Source organism: Schistocerca americana, chromosome 1 (genome assembly GCF_021461395.2).
Source record: "Schistocerca americana isolate TAMUIC-IGC-003095 chromosome 1, iqSchAmer2.1, whole genome shotgun sequence".
NCBI lineage: Eukaryota > Metazoa > Arthropoda > Insecta > Orthoptera > Acrididae > Schistocerca > Schistocerca americana.
In genome coordinates, this window is record NC_060119.1 from 279,064,507 (window position 1) to 279,082,915 (window position 18,409).

Below are 18,409 nucleotides of genomic sequence, written 5' to 3' on the forward strand. Positions count from 1 at the left end.
TCTCTACGATCGTCTCCATGGGAGAATAGCAGCCTGCATTGCTGCGAGAGGTGGATATACACTGTACTAGTGCCGACATTGTGCATGCTCTGTTGCCTGTGTCTATGTGCCTGTGGTTCTGTCAGTGTGATCATGTGATGTGTCTGACCCCAGGAATGTGTGAATAATGTTTCCCCTTCCTGGGACAATGAATTCACGGTGTTCTTATTTCAATTTCCAGGAGTGTAGTTTATTGCTGCAGAATGTCACGTCTGTAGAAAGAAAGAAAAGGCGGACGGTGCTTTCCTAGGACTGACGACCGTCGTGACATATAGCCAGTGTTAGTGTAGGAATACCATAATTTTTTCGGGTGCTGTATGGATATAAAAGATAACTGCATTGTTTGTGTAAAATGTGTATATATTACATTGTAAAGTTACAGTGGTTTATGTTGCAGCATGACTAGAGAGTATGACTGTGTGTCTAATCGTGAGGGATGAATAGATTCAGCACATCGTTAACCGTGAGGGTATGAGAGAGATTTTTTAAGTGGAAAATTATGTGTGCTATAGATACTGATATTCTTTCCCGAAGCACAGCCGTCAAGAGGAGACATTACCTGTACATCGATCGGTGTCAGACTGTAGCAGCAATCGTAATATTTACACTGGTAAATATGTTCCTGGCTTCCAATATTCTTGTGAGCCTCATATGTATTTGATGATCTCTAGACAACCTTGCGGGTTCAGCTGTCAATGCAATTTAGCAATCTGTGCAAAATAATTTTACCGCTGAAGGTCCCATCTGCAGAAAAAAAGAAAAGGTGGATGGTGCTTCTATACCGACGGCATCAGTAATTCGGCAGGTAAATTCGATAAGAGCCAATCATGATGCTCAATTCATTAACATCCTTTGTTCTGGGATACAGGAGCCTCTACATAACTGTGGGAACGTTTGTGTGTGTTGAAAGCAGGAAGGGTAACACGCGATGGACTGGGGTATCACCTTAGGATCACTGGGAAGAGTGCATTCCATAATATTCTGCGCTATTTGCAGTTAAACATGGTTAGACAAGTCTATCATGTCGCACTAGGAACAATGCGCCCTGTGCTACTCTGCCGTCAACGGTAAAGACACATGTTGCCCGGAGGTGTCTCGCATATGGGAGCTGTGTGAGCACGCCTTGGAGTTCTGTGATGTCAGTATAACACTTACTGTATACCCGAAAATAGAGGCAACTTTCACCTGTGCCCGACAGCGGCTCGTGGCTGTGACAACGCGCACTCCCGCCCAGTCGCGTCAGCAATGGTGCCTAGGTGAACGCATATTTCGAGAGGAATTTCTCAGGTATTAAGTATCAGAGGGATGTCGCCACCTCACATGTGCAGGCATCCGTGTGCGGTTTGACAGCTGATGGCTGCGTCACTTTGCGGGGCTGCAGGTAGCCACCTGTGTGACCTACTGGACAGGGTGTGGTGGACAGTTTCTGTGTACATTGATTGCGTGTCTGTTGCGTTATTTTGCGAGCAGGTCTGTAGGCTGCGCTATGCATTATTTGGGCAGTTTACGAATTGACTTCGTGTCTGCACATCTGTGTACTGCATTATTTAGGAGGAGTCTTCATGTCTACTGAAATTACTTCAGTAAATTAGAAGCTCTCTGTGTGTCTGCAGAGTGTTATTTAGGAGTAGTTTACAGGGATGTGGGCTTTGTGGTGTGACCCTAAGAATGTGTTTTGTATCAGTGTGATAAATATATTCCATCCCTAAATAAATTGTTCCAAAATAAAGTGTACTCCTTCCTTACTTTATCCAGCAGCCCAGCACAGGCTGAGTCATTTTCACTCCTTTTTCCCCCTCCAGACCACCATCTTGGATTACATTACAGGAGGGATGATAGCACCCTCTGGTGGCAGTACTGTGTACTAGCTCAGTTGGAGTCTAGATCTCATGGTGGAGACATTGCCTGCAAAATAAAAACTTATGTCCAATACAGGAAGAGTGGTTTTAACGCCATGTCCCCCCACCATCTTGGATTACGCCATGAAATGGACGATATCGCTCTCTGGTGGTGGTACTGTGTCGTAGGTCCAGGCCTCGTGGTGAACACACTGTTTGCCGCTATCTTGGATAACAGTACTTGTGTCATCAGCTGAAGTCATGGCTGTCCTCTTGGATTACATCTTGGAATGGATGACAGTGCCCTCTGGTGGTGGTACTGTGTTCTAGGTCAGTTGGAGTATGGACCTCCTGGTGAACGCACTGGATGGTGGTGCTTCTCTAATTCTTTAAATAAAGAATGGTGCATGATTTCGACACTTGACGACTAGCAAGCATGTTTGCAGAGTCTGTTACATGGATTATTACGTTGACAATTTACAAGTTCTTTGGCTGTCTGGACGTAAATGTATTGCGCTATTTACGTATGGTTTGCATGTCTGTAGGCTGTGCAATGCATTATTTTGACAGTTTACAATTAGCAGTTGCATGTGCATTATACACGAGTTATTTAGGAATAGTTTGCAGGTCTGTATGCCGTGTGGCATGTCAGAGCATGTGTTCTGTTTCACTGCGATAAATATGCTCCATCCCTAAATAAATCATTCCAAAATAAATAAAGTACACTCCTTCCTCTCTCCACCAGCCCAGTGCAGATTGAGTCCTTTTCCCACCAATCCTTAGGAAGAGGTGGCGGTAGGGTGATTTAGGTTAGTGCAGGTAGCCCAAGTGACCGATCTTGCTGCAATTTTCTTAGGTTGGTAGAGACCTTTCATTACCACCAAAATTCAAACTTGGTGCCAGTTCCTAGGAAGAGGTGGTGGTCAGATGACTTAGGTTAGGGGAGGTGGCCCAAGTGACCTATCTTCCCTCGATTTTCTTAGGTTAGTAGAGGTAACCAAGATGTGATGCATTATCCTGTTGGAATTTGAACTTCCTGCCATTATTATGGGGGAGGAGAGGGGAAGGGAGAGGGAGTTAGGTTAGTGGAGATAGCCCAATTGTCCTAACTTCCCGCCAAAATTCAAAGTTCCCAACAAAAGCCGCCATATTGGATGACATCATCACCGCCATCTTAGATAACAGTACTTCGAATTGATGTCCCCCTTGCCCCAATACTCCCGTTTATCAGTCTCCAGCTGAAAGCGATCATACTCTAAGTACATATGGAATATCTCTGTGGTGAATAGCACTTCAACACCTCGAATTCGTTTACGGAATATTTTCCGAATATTCTGCTTTGAGAGATTTCAGCAACATTGCAGCATATGCGACAGGAGGCCTCCCCTCTTCCCCGCCCCCACAACATGCTCCTGTAGCAGCAACCCAGGCTCACCAGACATTGAATCAGCGGATTTCACTACGAATTCACGACTGAAATCTGGCATAGACAATACCAGTCCACACGCTAAAGCTGCATTGTCCTTCGAAGGCAGCTTGTTCAGAGGCGCCCCTCTTTTTGAATTTCATCCCTGCCCTCCTCCGTTGTCGAAATTGGGCACAAAACTGATGGAAGAAGTTCGTCACTACTAGGGAGGCGGCATGAGTGAGTGACTTCAGTGCGCTGATGGTCAATACTGACCAGCCACTGAGAAATTAGGCGTTCCAGGAAGGATATCTCTGGCTTAGTGAAATTAACCTTTAATGGCTTGACAGTGAATGCAACCTCCCTGAGCTGCTGTTGCACCTTTCTGATATGCACTAAGTGCTCATCAGATGTCACTAAATATAAAAAAATTGTCAAGATAATCAAAAACACAACGAAATTTGAGCCCATGTGGTACCGTGTCCAATACCCTGGATAAAAAAGCAGCTCCAGTTGACAATCCAGACTGAACCCGATTTATCTCAAAGGTTAAAGTCTGTTGTGAAGACTGTTACCGGCCTCCACGCCTTGGCCAAAGGGATTCAATAATTTGCTTGTTTAAGGTCGAGGAAGTTAAACACGCTTGCCATCTGGAACTACCTGAAACATGAGTGCAGGTCAGGCAATGGAATACATTGGAATATTACTTTTTTATTACAGTTCGCTACTGGATGCACTCCATCCCTGCCCTTGAGTACCAATAAAATGAGTGCCACATAAGGCAACTTTGACGGCCATGGAACGCATTCTTCTAACATGTACAGAGCATATCAGACCTCATATTCTTATATTCTTCACCCTAGACCTCCCCCAATTAATCTGACATCAGGTCATGGAACTCTTCGCTTAATTTCTTAACCTACTGAACTTGTCCAGGTCCAACATGCATGGAAGTGTAAGGGTCTGATATTGCAGAATTTCCGGCCATAGCACGACACCCTTGGCCCCTTCCGAATACGTGCTGGCAAAACATGTGGATATGATATTCCACATCAAAAGAAAGGTGGAACGCGCCCCACTTCCAGTCTGAAATTAAACCCACATGATAAATAACACTGACACCAACCATGGAGGGCACAGATAGATCGTGTGCCATGCTCACCTTAAATTTCCACGTGAAATTTTGAACACTTATCTTTATTTAAAACTCCCCCAGCAACTGCATTTGCCCAGAATTGGCCACTTGCACTTGCATCTTGCAACCCTTAAGTTCAGGAAATTTACAAACTCCGCGTTTAACCCTGTACCAAGCTTCGCTGATCAGACTGTACAAACTTACCGATTATAGAAGTGCGCACAGAAGCTCTTCATTGAAACTCGCGCGCACATACAGTACCCTTAAGCCGGAGGTCGCCATGGATTCGCCTTAAACACATCTCCTTAGAGGCTCCGCCCTTCGTCCTGTGCCAAATGGCTCCACCAGTCTGAGGTTGAGTATAAACCTTGGCTGTATGAACAGCTAGCGTCAAGCCATCCTGCCCTGCCGTCCTGTTCTTTTTTGTCTGACCTGCCATCCCGCACGTTGCGGTAGGCTTTTCTAACTGTTTCAAACACAGTGACCACTCTTTATAATTGCTCAAAACCGACCGGCCTCTCACAGAAGGTAGTCTTAGATCGATCATAGAAATGCATGCCTTCTGACATGTTAGCTACAATCTGGAGTTCAGTTAATTCCAGACAAATGCTTTGTTCGAAGTTCCGTACCCTTTTTACATAATCTTCTAACAATTACCAAACATCCTGGACACTAAAAATCTCCTCTCAAATTGGCTCTGAGCACTATGCGACTTCTGCGGTCATCAGTCGCCTAGAACTTAGAACTAATTAAACCTAACTAACCTAAGGACATCACACACATCCATGCCCGAGGCAGGATTCGAACGTGCGACCGTAGCGGTCGCACAGTTCCAGACTGTAGCGCCTAGAGCCGCACGGCCACTCCAGCCGACTATCTACTGTCAATTAACTGGTAGCGTACGCGAGCCGAAAAGGAAAACTAACCGACTAAAAGCATAAAAACATAAAGTGAAACTAGATTTGCGTAGCGTGCCTCATTAACTGTTCAGGCCGACAAGGCATCATTGGACTCAATAACTATTAATGTTGCTCATTACTCGAAGTTACCATTTCTCCCCGATCGTGTAATTCGAGAAGAAAATCTAAAGGTCGATCCACCTCCTCGACTGATATGATTGACAGCACTGCCCTTCGCGCAACAGGCCGGTAAAGAGATTCTATGTCTTACAGACATGTCAAGGCACCCTTGCCTCAATTCTCTCTTAACATAATGCTTCAGAGGATTTTCCCTCGCAATCGGTCGTTTGAATGACATTCTTCATCCCGTGCACTGTTTCTAATGATTCCTTGCTAGGTGACTCCTCTGCCTTGGCGCTCAGTGGCTGTATCCTTTTCATTAACTCCTTGTAATGCTTCGGAAACCAACCGGTTGCATTAGCAGTACGTACTGTATAACGGACAGTGCGCGCCCCATTTCTACCCAATTGCACGCGCGAAGGCTCAGCCCCTTCAAGAAACGGTAATAGAGATGTAGTTCAGTCAAGGCACAAGCAGTACTAGAGCGACGCTAGTCACCTCTTGCGCCCGCAGGGTGGGTGCTCTGACCGCGCCAGCCGTCGTGTCAACTCGGCCAGGCTGCCCATCGTCTCGTACCCCCAGTACCAAGTTCATACCGAAGATTGCCATCATGCAACTCCGTGACGCTGAGCACCTCGCTCCATGCCATCCTAGAATACATGTAGTGACTACAAGAGTAAGTGCTCCACAAAAGTACACTTTCCCAAAAGTTTGCAACAATATACAGGATGATTATAAGTAAAGTTAAGCTTTCAAAACGTGTCAGAAATAACACCACTGGTCAGAATGACATCAAATTATGACGGAATATTATCGGAGAAGGGGGAAAACGTATGGTAGAAGAAAAATAAATAGTTGCAAGTGGCTCTGAGCACTATGCGACTTAACTTCTGAGGTCATCAGTCGCCTAGAACTTAGAACTAATTAAACCTAACTAACCTAAGGACATCACACACATCCATGCCCGAGGCAGGATTCGAACCTGCGACCGTAGCGGTCGCTCGGTTCCAGACTGCAGCGCCTAGAACCGCACGGCCACTCCGGCCGGCATAGTAGCAAAATGTAGCACTAGATGGTGTTGTAAGCATCATAATTTAACAGTGGTCGGCTACAAATGACAAATGAATCATACAACAATGCCTAAGGTGTACGTTTGACGCTAAACAAACTGCACTACTCAATGCGCATGGGTGTACAGGTATGATACTGTTAGTTACGTAAGCCCATACCACGGCAAAGTCATATCACATCAGATGGGAAAAAAACGTTTATTTAATTGTCCTGAGGCGAAAAACCGCACAAAAATCATTACTGACATCGGTGTTTAATTGGCCTGAGGCCACAGACCGAATAAAAAGCATCACTCACATCGGTTTTTAAATTTCCTGAGGTCAAAAACCGCATAAAAAGCATCAGTCAAAATCAAACCGGATCATTGAATTACGTGTGACTGGCGCAAAACATGTTCATTATGGTTTCTACCGTTTTCTGCAACAAGTTGAAATCGAGAAACAACATGTTCCAAAACTGATCGAAGTGTTTCCGGGGTCACGTTCAGAATACGTTGCCTGCAATGCAGATGGATGCCCAGCCACAAGTCACACGGATTACGTTCAGGTGATCGAGACGGCCAGGCTGCAGGGAAATGGCAGCTGATAATTCCAACATTTATGAAATGGCGCTTCAGCAGCTGCTTAACTGGATTTGCGACGTGCAGAGATGTGCCATCTTGCATAAAAATGACCCCATCCACACATCCACGCTGTTGAAGAGCTGGAATGACGTGGTTGCGTGAAAGACACTCTTAGTGCTTACCAGTGACGGTACGGATTAACAGGACTGAATACACCAGTCACTTCCAAAAAAATATGGCCCTATGATAAATAATGCCGTAAACCAACACCAGTGACCTTCCCAGGATGAAGTGGTACTCGTTGTTTTGCGTGTGCATTTTCCTTGCCAGTATTCAGCGATTCTGTATATAGTCGTATTTTTCAGATGGAAGAGTGGGCTTCGTCTGTTCACGAAATCTCCCATGGCCAATCATTGTTCACGTCTATGCGAGCAAGAAATTCTGAAGCAAAGGTATCTCTTGCTGGCAGGTCAACAGGAAGCAACTCGTGCACTTGGGTAATTTTGAATGGATGGCAAAGAAGGATGTTTTGTAGGACTTTACGCACCGTGCTCACAGGTATATCCAATGTTCGGGCAATTCTCCGTGCACTACAGGTTTTCACACCAGCACTTATCTCCTCTTGCATTGCTGTGGCAACTGCTTCCACTGACGTCGAATCAATTCGTTCCCTCGCTCTACCGGGTTGCAATTCAAAACAACTCGTCTTTTCGAATTTCCGAATCAATTTCTCGAGAGCCACGTCAATCATCGAACCAACGCCTTTTTTCAAACCCTTCAGTGTGCGGAACTTCGGCAGAGCGACGTGTGCACAGTCATCATAATTGTAATACAGCTCTACAAGCAGAGTGCGATCCTACATTGTGACACTAATGGCGAACGTCGAAGACGCAAAAGGAGAAAAAGCCATGTACACGGCGTGTACTTCAGTGGGTCGTGCGCATGACAGGTGTTTTCACTTACGTATTCTGACACATGCAGCTCCACCTATTGATCAATTTTCACACTCTTTTTCTTCTGCCACGCGTTTTCCCCCTTCTCCGATAATATTCCGTTGCAATTTGACGTCATTCTGACCAGTGCGGTTATTTCTCGAGGGTTTTGAAAGTTTAACTTTAATTATAATCACCTGTATATTTATATACATAAACCCAAATATAATTTTGTACTGGACTGTACAAGCCTCGCACCAACCCAGAACAATGCTCTGCTTCCAGTGTGTAGTCGAAATGGTTCTTGGGGAACGGTGGTGTGGGTTGAGCGACGTGCACATACCTTTATTTTCCAAAACCTATCGAAAGAAAGAAAAGTTCCTCTTCCAGATGGTAAGGCCCAATCCTACTCACTAATACAAGCAATGTAACCATGCTCTTGTTCATACAGTAGCAACACTGTCAATAAGAAAATTTCAAGACACAAATACAGGTCAGCCTAAAACAAACTTTGGTCAAGCTCCAGCCTCAGTTAACATGAACTTGAGGTCTCCACCCAAAAGTCATACCTCAAATTAAAGTTGAAGCATGTACAGCCCTCGGTCGCAAAAAAACTTACGTCAGACTCAATCGTTCAAAGACAACACCATTAATAGTTACAATTCAAGCAAAACGCTGGTCAAGCTACAGCTTTAATTAACTTCCAACTGGCACCGAAGGTGCTCATCCAAAATTATGACGTAAATTTTGATTATTTAAAAAAAAGAACGTTAGCAGAATTAATTCAAAGCACAACTATGGTCAATCTCCAACTTCATGTGATCTCAAAAGGGCACTAAAGATGCATACGCAGAAGTGTTGACGTAAAAATTTATCTACATCTACATACATACTCCGCAATCCACCATACGGTGCGTGGCGGAGGGTCCCTCGTTTCACAACTAGCATCTTCTCTCCCTGTTCCACTCCCAAACAAAACGAGGGAAAAATGATTACCTATATGACTCTGTACGAGCCCTAATCTCTCTTATCTTTGTGGTCTTTCCGCGAAATGCAAGTTGGCGGCAGTAAAACTGTACTGCAGTCAGCCTCAAATGTTGGTTCTCTAAATTTTCTCAGTAGCGATTCATGAAAAGAGCACCCCCTTTCCTCTAGAGACTCCCACCCGAGTTCCTGAAGCATTTCCGTAACACTCGCGTGATGATCACACCTACCAGTAACAAATCTAGCAGCCCGCCTCTGAATTGCTTCTATGTCCTCCCTCAATCCGACCTGATAGGGATCCCAAACGCTCGCGCAGTACTCAAGAATAGGTCGTATTAGTGTTTTATAAGCGGTCTCCTTTACAGATGAATCACATCTTCCCAAAATTCTACCAATGAGCCGAAGACGACTATCCGCCTTCCCCACAACTGCCATTACATGCTTGTCCCACTTCATATCGCTCTGCAATGTTACGCCCAAATATTTGATCGACGTGACTGTGTCAAGCACTACACTACTAATGTAGTATTCAAACGTTACAGGATTCTTTTTCCTATTCCTCTCCATTAATTTACATTTATCTATATTTAGAGTTAGCTGCCATTCCTAACACCAATCACAAGTCCTGTCCAAGTTATCTTGTATCCTCCTACAGTCACTCAACGACGACACCTTCCCATACACCACAGCATCAGATCCAGTTACTGTTGCCAGTAACGAAACAGGTGGTGCCAACGGCTGCCACGCATCAGCCAGATATAAGCAATCTTGAGACACAACATTCGCAGCTCACTCTGTCTTATCTTCTCAAAGGGCCACCACACAACTGTTTGAACTCTACAGTCGCTGCCTGTTTCCCCTCAGATCATTAGTCTTCATCAACTAGTCACAGTCGATATCATGGCAATTTTAATACTTCTTCTTAAAACGGCACTAACACAAGAGACAAACTCAGGCGGCTTCTAGCAGTAACGATGATATGTGCCTCATCACTGTTCCATCAGGCTGTATCCTACCTCCACCTCCGAAGCGATCTCAGGACACTGGCAACAGACCAAAAACGCCGCTCCAACCGACGCTGCTCCTGGGCGCGCCACAGTGCCATCAGCATTTATAGCGGCCCAAGCTTTAGTTACAGCCGCGCGCTCTTCAAACTCAACGAGCAGCCGCAGGTGTTTCAACTTGTCGCACGGCCTGTACGGGACTGCTTTTATATACGAATGTGTTGGAAAAACTTGAGATTTACGCCCACGGGACAAAATCCTCGTGAGGACTGTTGCACAAACAAAGTGATTTTGCGCGTAGTAATTATTATTAAATTTTTGTAGACGTGTTTCAGTCTATCAGTCCTTCGCCTTGGGATGGTACGGGCGCTTTACCAGGCGTCTGCTGTGGCGGCCCGCTGTGCACTGGCAACGTAGAATCTGACGAAACCTCAGCGTGGCGCTGCTTTCAGCCTGGAATATACGCTGTCGTCAAGTGGACCGTTCCTTCGAGCGTCAACGTTGAGTGTGCCGAGTTCGATCAGCTGCTGAACGCTCGGAAACGCTAATTTGTGGTAAGGTCTTATGGGACCAAACTGCTGAGGTCATCGGTCCATAAGCTTACACACTACTTAATTTAAAACGAAACTTCCTGGCAGATTAAAACTGTGTGTCCGACCGAGACTCGAACCCGGGACTTTTGCCTTTCGCAGGCAAGCGCTCTACCATCTGAGCTATCGAAGCACGACTCACGCCCGGTCCTCACACGTATACTTCTTCCGGTATCTCGTCTCCTACCTTCATTACTGTGCCATGTCTCCGCAGTATCCTTTATTTCATGAGTGCTAGTTCTGCAAGGTTCGCAGGAGAGCTTCTGTAAAGTTTGGAAGGTAGGAGATGAGATACTGGCAGAAGTAAAGCTGTGAGGTACGGGCGTGAGTCATGCTTCGGTAACTCAGATAGTAGAGCACTTGCCCGCAAAAGGCAAAGGTCCCGAGTTGGAGTCTCGGTCGGGCACACAGTTTTAATCTGCCAGGAAGTTTCATATCAGCTTACACTACGCTACAGAGTGAAAATCTCATTCTCAGTACTTAATTTAACTTAAACATACGCTAAAGACAACACGCTTACCCATGCCCGAGGGAGGACTCCAACAGGGGCAGCCGCGCGAACCGTGACAAGGTGCCCTAGACCGCTCGGCTATCCCGCCTGGTTGGAGCTCAGAAACGATGTAGTCTGTGCATACGGTGCACGTGTCTGAATGTGATATACGCGATCATAGCGCGATCCAGCGGCAGTTGTCGGCTTTATGCGGCTAGTAAAGCACGTGGTTTATGTGCGAAAGGGACGGGCGTAAAATTCCAACGTCAGCTCTATTAAAACGCACATTTCCTCCATTTTGCGTATGCCACTCGTGTTGTCCTGTCTGTAGTTCACACAAATAAAAGCTTCAGTACCCATAGAACGTTATTATGCAAACAATAACGCTCCATATACAGTCAGTAAGGACATCAGCTTACAAAAATTGTATTATAAATAGCACGTTACAAATTTACAATAGCCTTCTACGTACGATAAAAATTTCACAATTCCCACTTTTCAGTAAAACCCTAAAGTCTCTTATTTGAACTCCGTTTCTGTTTATTAGCAGAACTTTTGGAACATCTGAGGTAGAAGAATAAACAAGAAAGCGGAAATATCACAGTGTAAGTAGTGCAAGCTGTCTTACAGATAAAGCCAGCCGAACACACAGTCTCCTGATAGAGAACGCACTTATATTTACATAATACTGAATATTGTAGAATGTATTTGTATTAAATTAATAATGAAGACTCGGAATCTATTAGAAAACGTGGAGGTAATAAAAGGTGTGTGATGTAACGAGATGTGAACCTGCGATACATGACACTAATCTTCGTATCTAAAAAATGTTCAAATGTGTGTGAAATCTTATGGAACTTAACTGCTAAGGTCATCAGTCCCTAAGCTTACACACTACTTAACCTAAATTATCCTAAGGACAAACACATACACCCAAGCCCAAGGGAGGACTCGAACCTCCGCCGGGACCAGCCGCACAGTCCATGACTGCAGCGCCTTAGTCTTCATATCTCTGCGTCTCTTTTCATTACTCTAGGTTGAAGTCTCGTAACATTCGACCTTGTGTTGTAGGGTACTATTTACTGACGGCTTTCATCGAAGGTATTTTACTTACTGACATCTAATTATAACAAATAGTACCAAGAAAAATGTGTTTCTGAGGTATCTTCAGTGTGTCTTTGCCTTCAAAACGGCAGACTTTCGTAAAGGAAAAGTTACAATTCGATAATTGTTTAAAGACGAATGACATTTCCGGTTATTTTATCGCAACAAATCGTACCACTAAACGATGAGTTCAAAAAATGGTTCAAATGGCTCTGAGCAGTATGGGACTTAACGTCTGATGTCGCCAGTCCCCTAGAACTTAGAACTACTTAAACCTAACTAACCTAAGGACATCACACACATCCATTCCCGAGGTAGGGTTCGAATCTGCGACCGTAGCGGTCGCGCGGTTCCAGACTGTAGCGCCTGGAACCGCTCGGCCACTCCGTACGGCAACGATGAGTTTCTAAGACATCTGTTTGCTGGTGCTTTGAAATGGCATGAATTCATAGTACGTAAGTGATAATGTAGAACCCACTAAACATTAGCCTCAACCGAAAGACAGTGTGGCGTATCGAAAATAGCATTCATATCTTCTATCTTATCGGTCTACGTTTTAACGCATGTGCAGAATATCTGTAATGTTTGATATCCTTCTGCACGTTCTGAAAGACTCCCCAACGTACTTTTTTTGCGTTTTGACGTCAGAAACTCGGCACACTCAACGGTGTCGTTCGAATGCTCGGTTTCTCTATGATGGTCTAATAGAAAGAAGAGAGGGGTTACTTTAAACGTTTCTTTTTTCTTCCGTTTAATACTATAAGTTTGTAATTAATGTTTCATTAATGCTTAATGTGTGTTGCTTTGGCATCTTTTATGTATAAATTATTTCAAACTCGTATTTTAGATATTTTAGTACATGTAAAATGCAGTGTTTAGCACTACAAGCGTTTTACACCGAACGAATTCTTTTAAAATCTTTTATATAAAACGACAATATTTAAGTTTGGCTTGAGTACGCTACAGTGAACTGAAAGTTGCGTTAAGACTGGTTACTTTGTAAATAGGAGATATTGTATGAAATACGATTTTGGTTTTCATTAAATGGAAAATTAGTTTGCTATAGAACTTTAGTGTTGTATCAGATTCAACAATTCTTTTAGCTTCGTAATATTGTAAATATGGGAGTCGAGCCCAACTGCAATATAATTTTGTTGTGAGACAGATCTGAAGATGGCGATACTGGTCATTTTCAGACAAAAGAGCAATCACAGAAAAAAGCTTTCTTTGTACTTCATTTGACTACAAATCTTCACATCTGATTTTTTGACGGATTCACTGCATCGTTTTTCATCATTCGTTTATTTGATGTGGACTAGCATAATTACGATTGAACAAAATGGTCTCTAAAACGATACCTTTTGGTAGAGTATAATCTATTGCCAGCATTCGACGAGATGACGGGAAAATATCCCTGGCCAGTAGGGCTGCCGTTTAACAGTTTAGGACTGTACCATTGTAGTCCTAATCATCACTCTCTGACATATTATCAAGCAGCTGCCCCTTCTGGACTGCAGGATTCCTAGCTTTGTGACTGCATGCCTTCCGCTGTGTTGCACCCAATAGAAGCTGAGAAGAAATGAATCCCCGGAGACGAAATCTTTCAACCTACAAATTTCGCACTTCCCTCTTCTGGTCTCCATTGGTGCCATTTGATCTGTAGATGCCTAACTGAGCGTACGTTCCTTGAGATATGCACTCCGTCTTCAGGCCAAAAGTGGCCCATCGGGACCATCCGTCCTCCGTGTTATCCTCAGCTGAGGATGCGGATGCTGATAGGAGGGGCGTGCGGTCAGCACATCGCTCTTCCGGTCGTTATGATGGCTTTCTTTGACCGGAGCCGCTACTGTTCGGTCTTCTCAATTCGCATCACGAGGCTGAGTGCACCCCTAAAAATGGCAACAGCACATGGCGGCCCGGATGGTCACCCATCCAAGTGCCGGCCACGCCCGACAGCGCTTAACTTCGGTGATCTGACGGGAACCGGTGTATCCACTTCGGCAAGGCCGTTGCCTCTTCCTTAAGATACGACCGTGGTTTTCAGAGTGCTCTAGTACAGTAATGAGCCTATACGATACTTCCCACAGAATGATTGAGTGTAATATTGGGGCGCTGTGGTTATATGACGCTGTATGGAAAGGATATAAGCAGCGGAAATGTTGCAACTGCATCAGTCCAATGCCGACGGCTAGAAAAGTGATCTTGATTATCCTAAAATAGCTGCAACAATTTCACAGCTGTTAGAAGCGAATAACTGCACGATATTCCATTATATCAGTGGGCTTCGACGTTTTCTTTCGGCACCTCCAACGGAGAGATACAGTCGCAAGTGCTGAAACATGTAAGGATAAATGAAAAATAAACAAACGGCGTCCTTCGTATGGGAGAAATTCTCTCCAATTTTTCTTTACAAGGACGGAAAATGAGATAATCTACAGCACACAAAAAAGGACAGTAATCTCATATTGTCGCTGCTGTGACAAATTTTTCATCGTCACCTCTATGAAACGAATTGTACTGAACTGAAATTTAGTTTTTGTTTGTTGACCAGTTTCCACGTTTTGTGTACACGGCACAGTACACAGGAATGTGCACATGGCAGGAAAAATTTCTGGCGTTGCACAGTGCCCTCTAGGGGCGTCGATGAGAGCACAGTTTTAATTGACCTGTCACTCAGAAATACTGCGTAAAGCACACGCATTCACAGGAACGCGTGTTTACATTCGACTGGTGAGCGTAAAGAATCTGCTGCATTATTAAAACATAAAATAAAAGAAGAAATGTCGTCCTCATTTAAAGATAATTTACGTTATAAGTGACTTTAACAATCTTTTTATAAAATAATTTTGTTTATCATTGTGATCTTTTTAATCCTTCAGAATGTCAGTCCTAACATGTCTCTCACCCTCTCTGTATTTTGAATGTTTATTTAGCGGTCTCAAATTCAATCGACGGCAACTGGAAATTAATAAGTAGATACATACTGGCGAACAAAGGAAATCTGAGAGCAGCGACCGTACGCTTGTTACCAATCTCTTGGCCTTGTTTCAGTCTTTTACTTCTGATTCAAGCAGTGTTCACTGTAATTTAACAGATAATAAAACGTCTTGGGCTGTATTTAATAACTAACCAGAAGTAGTTACAATTATAGTCACTAAACAGTTTCATTGTAACAATACTTCAGTCAGCTCTCATACTCATCACTGTCCTTACAAAATTATTTTTATTTTAGATAGTATCGCTCTTTAATATTTCCCACCATCACTGCTGAATCTTAAACGAAACACACTTTAAAACAATTATTTATCAAGCACGCGCAGTTATTAATCTTATATACTTGAGCCACGGGAATACGACATGACTTCCTACATAACTTTTTATCACATTAAATTACCTCGAATCCATTAAAAATGTTTGTTTTTATCGCTATTCAATTTCTTATCTTCCTTCGAGATTTATCTCACTTTTAATATTCACGAAATTCAGAATATTACCTGGTTTCACTCAAGATTCTCTAACTTTCCTTGCGTCGCGTTTTCATATACGATCCATTGCCACTAGTCGCTGCATCCGGCCGCGCTAACCACAAATATCTCCGTAAAACTGTGTTCACATTAAACAACTTGTCAACGGCTGAGCGAGACACTAACACCCTCAGAACTTTTACGTCTATCTTCTTTACTATTGTACTAACTACTTCTTTCGTAAACAAACTGTAGCAACCTGCCACTGAATCGATTTTCTGCCATTTCCTTTCACCACGACACCGACTTTCCTCTTTAGAGCACGTGTTGAAATTTCTAGGTGTTTCTACGACACGGGTGATTTCAGTTGCAGTTATTAAGGTTTAGAGCGACGTCATTGGATATTTATGTTAAGTGTCCATAGAACTTAGAACTACTTAAACCTAACTAACCTAAGGACATCACACACATCCATGCCCGAGGCAGGATTCGAACCTGCGACCGTAGCGGTCACGTTGTAGGGAAGCAGCCTACTCACGCTGTAGTAAATTCACATCAGTTTCCATTGTGTGCCAGCCAGTCTGCTGTAAATAGCTCTGACGTCATAAATGTTGCGCAATACCTTAAAAATCAAGCAAATGACCTAAAACTTTTCTAGCATGTCAGGAATAATACTAAATTAATGTGTGTTAAATATCAGTTCGATAACTTCAGCCATTTTCGAAATTTGGACGTTTTTCTAAAAAAAATCATTGGCGCAACAGAAAAGAGCTAGAGACTTCAAAATTTATATTTAGATTCATCTTTCATAATAATTTAATAAAAACAGTACTTTGGATTTCACAAATTAAGATTTTAGTGGAAATTCATGATTTTCTGGTTTTCGTCTCAAAACTGAAGGAAGCAAGATAGATTAAGTAGGCTAATAAATAAGGCTAGGATGTTTAGATTTAAATAGGTTGGAGGTCCGCTATGACTATGAAGATGTGAAAAGTTTCTTTTGAATACCTATAAAATTATAGCGATAGCGGATCTCAAAAGGGCCAGTTCAGAGCTCATCTACTGCGTGCAGTGTAATTTAATTAATTCTCTCGCCCAAAATATTTAACTCAGCCACGTCAAAATTTTATTATCGATACTTACCTGCGTGCTGAATGCACGTTTAAATTAAGAACTTCATCGGCCATCAGCAAAAGAAGCTATAAATTATTATGTAACTTGAAGTGGTGCGTTACTAGCCCAGCTGCTAGTCGGGAGAGCCGATTTGATCAGGCGTTCCCTTAGCCGTCCGCACCGCGGCTTTATATATAAGAATGCTGCGCGAGGAAGCAAGGCCCCAGTTCTCTCCAGACGCTGAATGACACGCCATCTGTATCGGGAGTCGCGTCGCATCGGTATCACTGCTACAAACAGCCTCGGGTGCCGTATTACGTTACTAGAGATACGCGGAACCATGAAAACATTTCAAGTGAAGTGTTAATTCTGGGATGATTTTCATTATCTAGCTTCAGTTTGCGTATTGTCGTATTTTCACGTGCCGTCGCGGGACAGACATTCTACCAAATATTTAGCGTGGCGTGTGATGAAATATTTTCATCAAATTATGGCGAGGATTCTTTTTAACATTTAATTCGGACATTTATAGTTGCATCAGCGCATTAGACTCTGAACTGCTCTGTTAGTTAGGTTGTAGGGATACTTGTGTTTTTTTATCAGTGAATTTCAGAATATACTCAACTATTTTGGAAAACCGTTTTTGATTAGAAATCCCGGACAATCTCCTAATTCCTCAGAGCTATAAGCTGCAGCTATAATGGTATTCTCAGATGAAGTGGGCACTAGGATCTCTAATTACTGGCTCCACGTTTTGTTAAATCACTTTCTGGGTGCTAAAAAGTAAATAGAGAGCCAGTGTTGAGAACGGCGAAAGACAGCATTAACAACATTCTAAAAGCCATAAACTGATTCAACATGCAAGCATTTATACAGCAATTCATTTTATTTTTACAAACTTAATCGCCGCCCCACATATGGTGCATCGGCCGGGAAATGCAGTGTTTCCACATTCTACATTTAAACAAACATGTATGCAACAGTTAAACAATCAAATCAAACCGCTGCCCCACAACGTGGCTCCAGACTGTAGCGCCTTTAAACGCTTGGCCACACTGGCCGGCCAGAAAATGGTAAAACGGGGGTAGGATTCGTTATGAATTAGAAGGTAGGATAGAGAGTGTGTTACAGTGAACAGTTCAGTGAGAGTTCTCTAAGGCTATAGATACAGTAATAAGGAATAGCTCAGTAGGTTGTACAGTTGAAGAGGAATGGATATCTCTAAGAAGAGCAATCACAGAATTTGAAAGAAAAACATTGGTACAAAGGAGGTAACTGAAGATCCATGGGTAACAGAAGAAATAATTCAGTTGATCTGAGAAAGAAGGAAGTACAAAAATGTTCAGGGGTGTTGAGAAATAGGAAGTGCAGAGATGCTAGGACGAAACGGTTGCATAAAAAAATGTGAAGAAACCGAAAAAGAAATTATTCTCGGAGGGACTGACTCAGCATATAAAAAAGTCAAAGCAACCTTCAGTGAAATTAACAGCAACGGCGGTAACGTTAAGAGAGCAATGGAAATTCTACTTTTAAATACAGGAGAGAGAGACAGGATATGTGGCAATATTACATCGAAAGCGTCTGAGAGGGGTAAGGCTTGTCTAATGTGATCGAAGAAAAACCTGGAGTGGATAGGGAAGATATAGGGCATCTAGTATT

General features: G+C 43.3%; 1 pseudogene; it reads right to left on the reverse strand.

Annotated features, from left to right (window-relative positions):
* Positions 1-14,069: 14,069 nt before the first annotated feature.
* Positions 14,070-14,187, reverse strand: LOC124557282 (annotated as a pseudogene).
* Positions 14,188-18,409: the final 4,222 nt, after the last annotated feature.